This window comes from Euleptes europaea, chromosome 13 (genome assembly GCF_029931775.1).
Source record: "Euleptes europaea isolate rEulEur1 chromosome 13, rEulEur1.hap1, whole genome shotgun sequence".
Lineage (NCBI taxonomy): Eukaryota > Metazoa > Chordata > Lepidosauria > Squamata > Sphaerodactylidae > Euleptes > Euleptes europaea.
The window spans coordinates 18,547,359-18,555,986 of record NC_079324.1 but is presented as its reverse complement, the minus strand read 5'-3'; the positions used below and the strand labels follow the sequence as shown (position 1 = coordinate 18,555,986).

Sequence of the window (8,628 nt, the reverse complement as noted above, 5' to 3'; positions counted from 1 at the left end):
GTCAACTCCAGAGGTACTGGGGCTCATCTCGCCTCTAGCAGAGAAAGAGCAGAGCCTCCGTGGAACCACAGAACACCTTGATCTGGCAAAACACTTCTAGTTTGCCCTGCCCACCTTTCAAGTTTCTCTGAAGGCAAGATGATGGAAGATCCATGCCTGGATATCCAGTACTGGATCTCTCTCACATTCTTTCTCTCCCTTTCTCTTTTGTAAAGAGCAGCTGCAGGGAGACCCAATACAGTGAGGGGAAAGGAATGTAATTCTTCCCCTGTGTGGGTTTTCCTGACCTCAAACAGCCCCTTTAGAGCTACTTTTTTCTCTCGTGGAGGAAATGTTCAGACAATCTGTTCACGCTGGGATGAACAGGAGCCCAAAAAGGCCGTTTGAGGTCAGGGAAACCTACAAAGGAGGGGGAGAGTTAAAACCACTCTTCCCATTTGCTCCAGATATGAATCCCAGGCCCTTTAGTTGCTATAGAATGAGCTGTGTGATTTGTTTTCATAGGATGCTTAGGTTGCGTATGGCTGGTGGGAGGGCAGAGGGAATCTTCACCTGAGAGGCTGTGTCAGCATTTGGCAGTCCTGGGCCTCATCTTGCCTTTTCTGGGAGGACATAAGAAGAGGCTGCCTGCTGCACCCCCCCTCATCACCCCCTTCATCAATTATTCCTCATCATCCCCCTCATCAATTATTCCTCATCATCCCTTTCATCAGTTATTCCTCATCAACCCCAACACCTCCCTCCAGGAAGGTCAACGATAACACTTTTATTTCAGTGCAGCAGGAAAGCTTTCTTTCTTCCTATTTCTTCTAGTGCAGGGCCATCAACCCTCCCTGCCTCTGCTTTGCTACCGCCTCAGGCTTCTCTGCCTTTCTGCCTGTGCCGTCCCCACCCCAATACAAATCCTCAGAACATCTAAATATAGCAAAGGAAGTGCATCTTGCATCAGAAAAGAGGAGACAAGAGGAGACATTGTTGTGAGTGACCTGAGAGAGAACTGATATTGAAACGTGAGACGATGCACATCTGTTTAAATGCGTGAAACGCCATTCCTGTTGTAATTATTGTTCGGGTTTTGTTCATTGTAAGTGAGTTTAGAATGGGTTTCTGCCACATCAGCTTCCCAGGGTGATAAATGACCCTTTTACCTTCTGGGTGGGGCACTCTGCATGTAGCTGACGCCGCCGTAGTTTGATCTCTCCAGTGTAGACAAGTCAACCAAGCTGCGGCTGGAGAAGGAAGGCAAGAAGAGATTTTTTAAAAAAATGTTACATCATTTATACCCCACTTTCCCCCTCCCCACTAGGGACCCAAAGCTGTTTACATCGTTCTCCTCTCCTCCATTTTATCCTCACAACAACCCTGTGCAGTAGGTTAGGCTGAGAGTATGTGACTCGCCAAGCGTCTCCCAGCACGTTTCCATGGCAGAGTGGGAATTCAAACCCGAGTCTCTCAGATCCTAGTCCAACACTCTAACCACTACACCATGCTGCCTCTCTGATAACTGAAACTCAACAGGTACCAATTGCAAACAGTGTGACTGAGGGATACAGGAAGACAGAGACATTGCTGTTCTATGAGGTTAGGTTAAAATGCTTGGGGCTGTTTAGCTTAGAAATAAAGGGAGATATGATAGAGGTCTATATGAGCATTGGATGCTGAGCTTCCTCAAAAAGGTCCTTCCCCCATTCCTTCAATATCCATTAAATACATTCCCCAGACTTCAGCAACCCCAGTTTTTTAAAAAAATTCACAGATCCCCAAGCCTTCCCCTCATCACCAAGACAGCCTTTTTGCCTCAGAAATGGAGGGGAAGGAGGTTTAGAGCCGCTCTTTCCTTCTTTCCCCCACTGTGGCCCAATGAGCTGCTTGTTTAGGGGGTGGGAGAGAGACCGTGTTCTTGGGTGCCTCCTGGCCATTTGCAAAGAGTATGCAGCAGTATACCTATGAAGGCCTCTCCTCTCAACACGTACGGCCCTTACAAGAGGCCACAGGCCCTGGGTGACCATCTCATTCATCATCCCACACAGTTTTTGCCCAGCCGTTGTCACTGTTTACCACTCCAGTCCAGGGGCCTGAGGGCCAGCAGTTTTCCCTTCCCCACCCATTCCAGCAAGATGGTCAGACACAACTTGGAGATGCCCTGGAGTTAGGGTTGCCAGGTCCCTCTTTGCCACCAGCAGGAGGTTTTTGGGGTGGAGCCTGAGGAGGGCAGGGTTTGGGGAAGGGAGGGACTTCAATGTCATAGAGTCCAATGGCAAAAGCGGCTATTTTCTCCAGGGGAACTGATCTTTATCAGCTGGAGATCAGTTGTATTAGGAGGAGATCTCCACCCACCGCCTGGAGGTTGGCAACCCTACCTGAAGTCCTCTTGCAAACCTTCGATGGTCTGTGGATCCTAATGGGAGAAAGGCTGTACCATCTCATATAGTGATTCTAACAACATTAAAAGGCAGCTGGTACTCATGATAAGGGTTGCCAGCCTCCAGGTGGTGACTGGTGATCTCCCACAAGTACAACTGATCTCCAGGCGAGAGAGATCAGTTCCCCTGGAGAAAATGGCCACTTTGGAAGGTGGAATCTATAGCATTGTATCCCACTGAAGTCCCTCCCTTCCCTAAACCCCGTCCTCCTCAGGCTCCACCCCCAAAATCTCCAGGTATTTCCCAACCCAGAGCTGGCAACCCTACTCATGCTGATACTGCAGTCACAGCAATGGGGGTCAGTGTTGAGGATATGGTGCTTCTCTCAGAGAGCTGCATACGCCTTGATTAAGCAAAGGATCATCGATGTTGAGATGCAAGAATTCAGACGTTTAGCCTCTGCTAGATGTTCACCACTATGTTGGGGGTTATTAAACTCTCTCCCAGAGTACTTCTCCTGTCTTACTGCTCCCCATCTTCGGAGAGCTTATATGCTAGCCCGTTTTAATGTTCTCCCTTCTGCCATTCTGCTTGGGAGATACAAGAAAATTCCATACTCCGCTAGAGTGTGTAACTGTGTTATGGAGGAGATAGAAAGTATTGACCATATTCTTTTGTACTGTCCATTTTATTGCGAAATTCGTGCTGCCCTTTTATTTATTTATTTTAAATTATTTTTATTATTTTCTACAATTCAACAAAAATAAACATATCTCAACAATATATTCAGTTGTAACTACTTGAACTACAAAAAAAGTTCATTGCTATTACTGAGAATATGTTATCTATAATATTCAATGCTATCTACTATATGTGACTTCCCCGCATCTTCTTCAGTCACTAATTCTACTGGTTAGCACTTTTGCATTTCAAATTAATTTCTAATCCTTATTTTCTCTCATACAGACTTGCTTTAAGCTATTTATACTACTTCTATAAGCAATTTCAAGTCCTACCTAGTTATAATATTATCATCATTGTCTCTATATAACATTCTATTATTCTATAATAAAGGGATTAGATCAGTACATAAACAAATTTTCCCATTAGAAATTCATCAAAGTAAATCCACCGTGGCTCCCTTACACCCCAAAAATAAGCATCATTTTAGCCATTATCTTGCTTTGGGAGGGGATCTGCCAGTCCTTCTTTATTTCCCAATCCCCACCCCCCGTTTTTCAATATAGTAACTGCAATTCTGGCCTCTGAAAATGTAAAAAAAGATCCCAGTGATTGTATCCATTGGCTTCTTGTTAAAATTTCCAGCAGCTTCTTGGTAAAATCCTTCGTCATGTCTCCCTCCATCGCTGGCTGCCAGGAAGTGTTTTCTTGGGATAATAATGTTCCTCCTGTCAGCAGTAACTCAGACAAGTAGATTGTAGAGGTATTGAGTTCTCTCATGTTGCTCTCTCTCATTGCCAGCTGGTCACTTGCAGCTACCTCTTTAAAAATAAATTGTTCTAATTCATTGTCATTTTTTCCAGGTTTTTTCACCATTTCCACATAGCATTCAATCGTCATCTCCTTAGTAGAATCTTTTTTTTCCATTGACATAATTGTTGTCATATCTTGGGTCTTCATATCGTGGATCTCCTCAATAATTGTGTCCAGTTTTCCATTAATTGATTTAAATAGGATATTCATCACCTCAGCTAGCTGAAATACTTGATGTGAGAGCGCTTGTTGTTTTTCAAAGACTAAATCTTGTTACACTGCAAACATGTCCATTTGTTTGAGTAACATCTCTTCCATCCTCTTGTTTGACATATCTGCTTGTATTCTTATATAGAAGCAGGCTTTGTAATTTTCAAGATATCCTCAATTACGCTTCAAAGCAGCACAGATAAAGAAAAGAAAGTAGACAGGAAACTGCAGTATCATAGACCCTGCGTCGTCTCCTCTCGGTGGTTAAGTGGTAGGAACGATTTGATGGTTACACCGGGGAGATTCACTTCAAGTCTTCCAATCTGCCCTGTCTTTTCGATGGTAACAAAGCCCTTCTTATTATCTTCCGGTCTTAAGAGGCGACGTGGCTGGACATTGAATCAAAGAGAGCCGGAAGTGGGGGGGGGGGAAGGTTTTCGTCTCTCTCCCTCCCCTCAAAGCATTTAATTGGTAGTTGTAAAGTCATTCAAAAGTCCCTTTTATTGCGTCTACTCACTGATCAAGTTGATAAGGTCTTAGTCAGTTCATTTAATGGCATTTGTTTATTTTAAAAGTCTCGTTACGCTGGGCAGGGAGTTGCCAGTTTTCGTAGGTGTTTTTATCGTCATTCAGGTCTTCTCAATCAAGATAAAGGCAAAAAGTGTCTTTTTACTCACTCTGACTTCCAAAGGTGAGGCTTCTTGTTCTTTTCATAGATTATTTGATGTTAATGTATAGAGGAGGTCAAAGCCTATAATCCAAAGAGTCGTCCGTGGCAATGGTAGCCCCTATGTGCCGGCGGGGACAACTTCCAAATCTACGAGAGGCTTAATAAAAGCTCTCAGAGAATATGGGAGTCCAAACCGCTCTTGAAGGCTGCAGGGGAATTTCCTGCTTCCCGATCCACTATTTAGGACCGAGTTGGAGTGCTTTTTGCACTCCAAATCTAAACGACTCTTGGTGTCTCCTGGGAGCCCCCAGGAAACAATGGCGCTCGGACCAAACGCTCTACAGGAAGTCCGAAATTCGTGCTGCCCTTTTAGATCCTTTTCTATCAAACTATGCTAATCAAGCCGACAATAGTAAGATTAGCTTGTTGTTATCCTCCCGAAGTTCTGAGATTATTGAATCTGTAGCCAAATTTCTTGGTGATGTAATTAAGAGGCGAGGTAAAATGATGTACAGTGGCTAGGTTTACTCTTTTTGATTGCCCTTGGTATGCCAATAAAGGTACTGAAACTGAAACTGCAGTCACAATCAGCCCCCTAGGCATCCTAAGTAATTTTGAATCCAGTGCTATGGCTAATGGCCGACCTATCGGCTGTCTAATTAAAACAGAGCTGAGCCATCTCTGATGCCCTACAGAAGTGTCAACCCAACCAGCCTGTTTTGGTACCCAAATGACCCCACAGCATATCCATTTAATTCAGCCCGTTCGCCCCAAAAACTCACACAAAGCCCAAAGTTGCACACAAATGCTTCTTAGTTTTATGTACGGCTGGGGCTCTCGTGAACCTGCCCGTCCATTCCCTTTGCGCCCTCTTACCTGTTGTAGCGTGGTGAGGAAGACAGTTCTGTGCTGTTGATGGACTCCTTCACAAACAGGAAGGCTTTGCTGTGGAAGAGCAGAAACGGCCTCAGTGATGGTATGTCAGAGAAGAAGAGTTGGTTTTTATATTCCGACTTTCTCTACCACTTAAGGGAGAATCAAACCATCTTACAATCACCTTCCCTTCCCCTCCCAACAACAGACACCCTGTGAGGTAGCTGGGGCTAAGAGAGCTCTAAGAGAGCTCTGACTAGGCCAAGATCACCCAGCTGGCTTCATGTGGAGGAGTAAGGAAACCAACCCGGTTCACCAGATTAGAGTCCACTGCTCATGTGGAAGAGTGGGGAATCAAACCCGGTTCTCCAGATTAGAGTCCACCGCTCCAAACCACCGCTCTTAACCACTACACCACACTGGCTCTCAAACTGCCAGGGACAGTTGGTGTACACTTGGTATATGTGTGGGTGGGAATCATGCGAAGGACTTCCTGTGGCGATGTGCACCATGAGCTCTTTAGAAAGCCAAGGACCAAGCTACGCGCCACCCAGGTCCAGTTATTAGAACACCAGCTGGGTAATTCAGTCATTAAAAACAGCCATGAGGGTGTCCTGTGGCTCCGCGAATGTTTTCCCCCTGGATTTTTAAGTCCCAGGTACCCTTTTCCTTTCCCCCCCCAAACAGGGAATAACTCCCTTTCTCCAGTGTCATGCCCCCACCCCAGCTGTTGAAATGGTGCACAGGGGAAATCTCCCCTTCCCTAGCACTGTGACCTGAACCATATCAGACTTCGGGAACTTTCATACATACTGAATAATGCACTTTCAATCCACTTTCAATGCACTTTACCGATTGTTTGCAAGTGGACTTTAACATTTCACACAGTAAAATCCAGCTGCAAAGTGGACTGAAAGTGCATTATTCGGCATGTGTAAAAGCGCCCTTTGCATTTTCTTTTTACACATCAGGGACTCCAGCACCCAGGGCTGGTTCCAGGTTTAGGGGGCACTCTGGGCCCAGGGCCCCCAGTATGCTCACTACTTGCCCCCCCTTCTCACTCACCCACCCACCTGCATGCCACCTCTCTTTGTGTCCTTCCTCTGCCCACTCGTCAGCTCTCCTGCCACCTGCAGTCACAGCTGCCCACACCGCCTGCCTGCCCTTTCCCCAGTGCTGCTGGGCAGAGGGTAAAGCTAGGATTGCTACTGCCACGGCCACTGGGAATGCAGATGCTTCGTGCACCACCCACATGCCCTTCTCCAGCTGCGCCAGGCAGCACATGCAGCTGGGAGCACAGGCAACACAGCCCACACAAGCAGGCAGGGGGAGGGCATGAGTGCCGGCATCAGAAACGATGCGTGAGAAGGGAGTCAACATCAGAAGTCATGGTTCCTGTCAGCTGCCCCACCTCAGGGGCCTGGAGGCCAAGTCCTAATAGGAAAGGCTGAGGGAGTTGGGAATGTTTAGTCTGCAGAAGAGGAGGTTGAGGGGGAACATGATTGCTCCCTTTAAGTATCTGAAGGGCTGTCGCTTAGAGGAGGGCAGAGAGTTGTTCTTGTCGGCAGCAGAGGAGAGAGCTCGCAAACATGGGTTTACATTGCAGGCAGAAAGGTACCGGATCGGTATCTTTTAAGAAAGATGTAGACAAGCTGGAACGTGTCCACAGAAGGGCAACAAAGATGGTGAGGGGTCTGGAGACCAAGTCCTATGAGGAAAGGTTGAAGAGCTGGATATGTTTAGCCTGAAGAGGAGAAGACTGAGAGGGGATATGATAACCATGTTCAAGTACTTGAAGGGCTGTCATATAGAGGAGGGTGCCGAGTTGTTTTCTGTTGCTCAAGAAGATCGGACCAGAACCAACGGGTTGAAATTAAATCAAAAGAGTTTCCATCTAGACATTAGGAAGAATTTTCTAACAGTTAGAGCGGTTCCTCAGTGGAACAGGCTTCCTCGGGAGGTGGCAAGCTCTCCTTCCATGGAGATTTTTAAGAAGAGGTTAGATGGCCATCTGTCAGCAATGCTGATACTGTGACCTTAGGCAGATGATGAGAGGGAGGGCATCTTGGCCATCTTCTGGTCACTAGGGGTGTGGAGGGGGGAGGTGGTTGTGAATTTCCTGCATTATGCGGGGGGTTGGACTTGATGGCCCTGGTGGTCCCTTCCAACTCTATGATTCTATGATATTAGGGAAAAACCCTTTACAGTAAGAGTTGTTCTACACCGGAATCGGCTACCTAGGGAGGTAGTGAGCTCCCCCTCACTGGCAGTCTTTAAGCAGTGGCTGGACAAGCACTTGTCAGGGGTGCTCTATGTGGCTCCTGCGTTAAGCAGGGGGTTGGACTAGATGGCCTGTATGGCCCCTTCCAACTCTATGATTCCATGGATGCAGATGCTGGCCCTGCCAGCACCCTAAGGGGGACTACAGACAACCAGGAGCTATGTACTTGCCTAGCAACAGCTTAGCACATGGCAGCTTCAGCTGCGTGGGCAGGCAGTCCCCACTGCTGAAGCCCAACATGAACTCCTGGGCAGCGCAACGATTTGGGTATTGGTTTCCCGAACTTGGAGAAAGAGCCCTGCCCTCCTTCCCTCCTCCGCTCATTACCTTGATGTGGTGGGATCCGATTCATAGCCAGAAGCTGAGGGATACCTGGGCTGAGCGGGGGTGGTCACGAAGCTGGAGGTGAATGCAGCTCTCTCCTCCGGCTGTGGCATGTATCTGGCAAGAGAGAGGAGATTGCGTGAACAGGACTGTCATGAGCAAACATTCAGGCCAACTGTCCTTCTGGTTGTGTACATTGTATTTATCTCTTTTGTTTGCACCACACTTTTCTCCCCAATGGGGACCCAAAGAGGCTTACGACACTCTCCCCTCATCCGTGTTAAAGTGTTCTGCCATCTGTACCCCTTCTTTACGCAGCACGCTGGGCCCTTCACAGATGCTCTGCGAAGAGGGCTTCGCACTACGCAACAGTGACAAAGCAATCAAAAGCAACAGACACAACGGAAGCAGGA

General features: G+C 47.1%; 1 long non-coding RNA gene across 1 annotated transcript; it reads right to left on the bottom strand.

Moving 5' to 3' along the window:
- Positions 1–1,169: 1,169 nt before the first annotated feature.
- Positions 1,170–8,306, bottom strand: LOC130486600 (uncharacterized). Its single transcript, XR_008933745.1, has 3 exons — positions 8,219–8,306; positions 5,614–5,682; positions 1,170–1,229 (listed from the first exon to the last, which is right to left on the bottom strand). It is a non-coding gene; the product is annotated as an uncharacterized LOC130486600 (long non-coding RNA).
- Between the last annotated feature and the right edge of the window lie 322 nt (positions 8,307–8,628).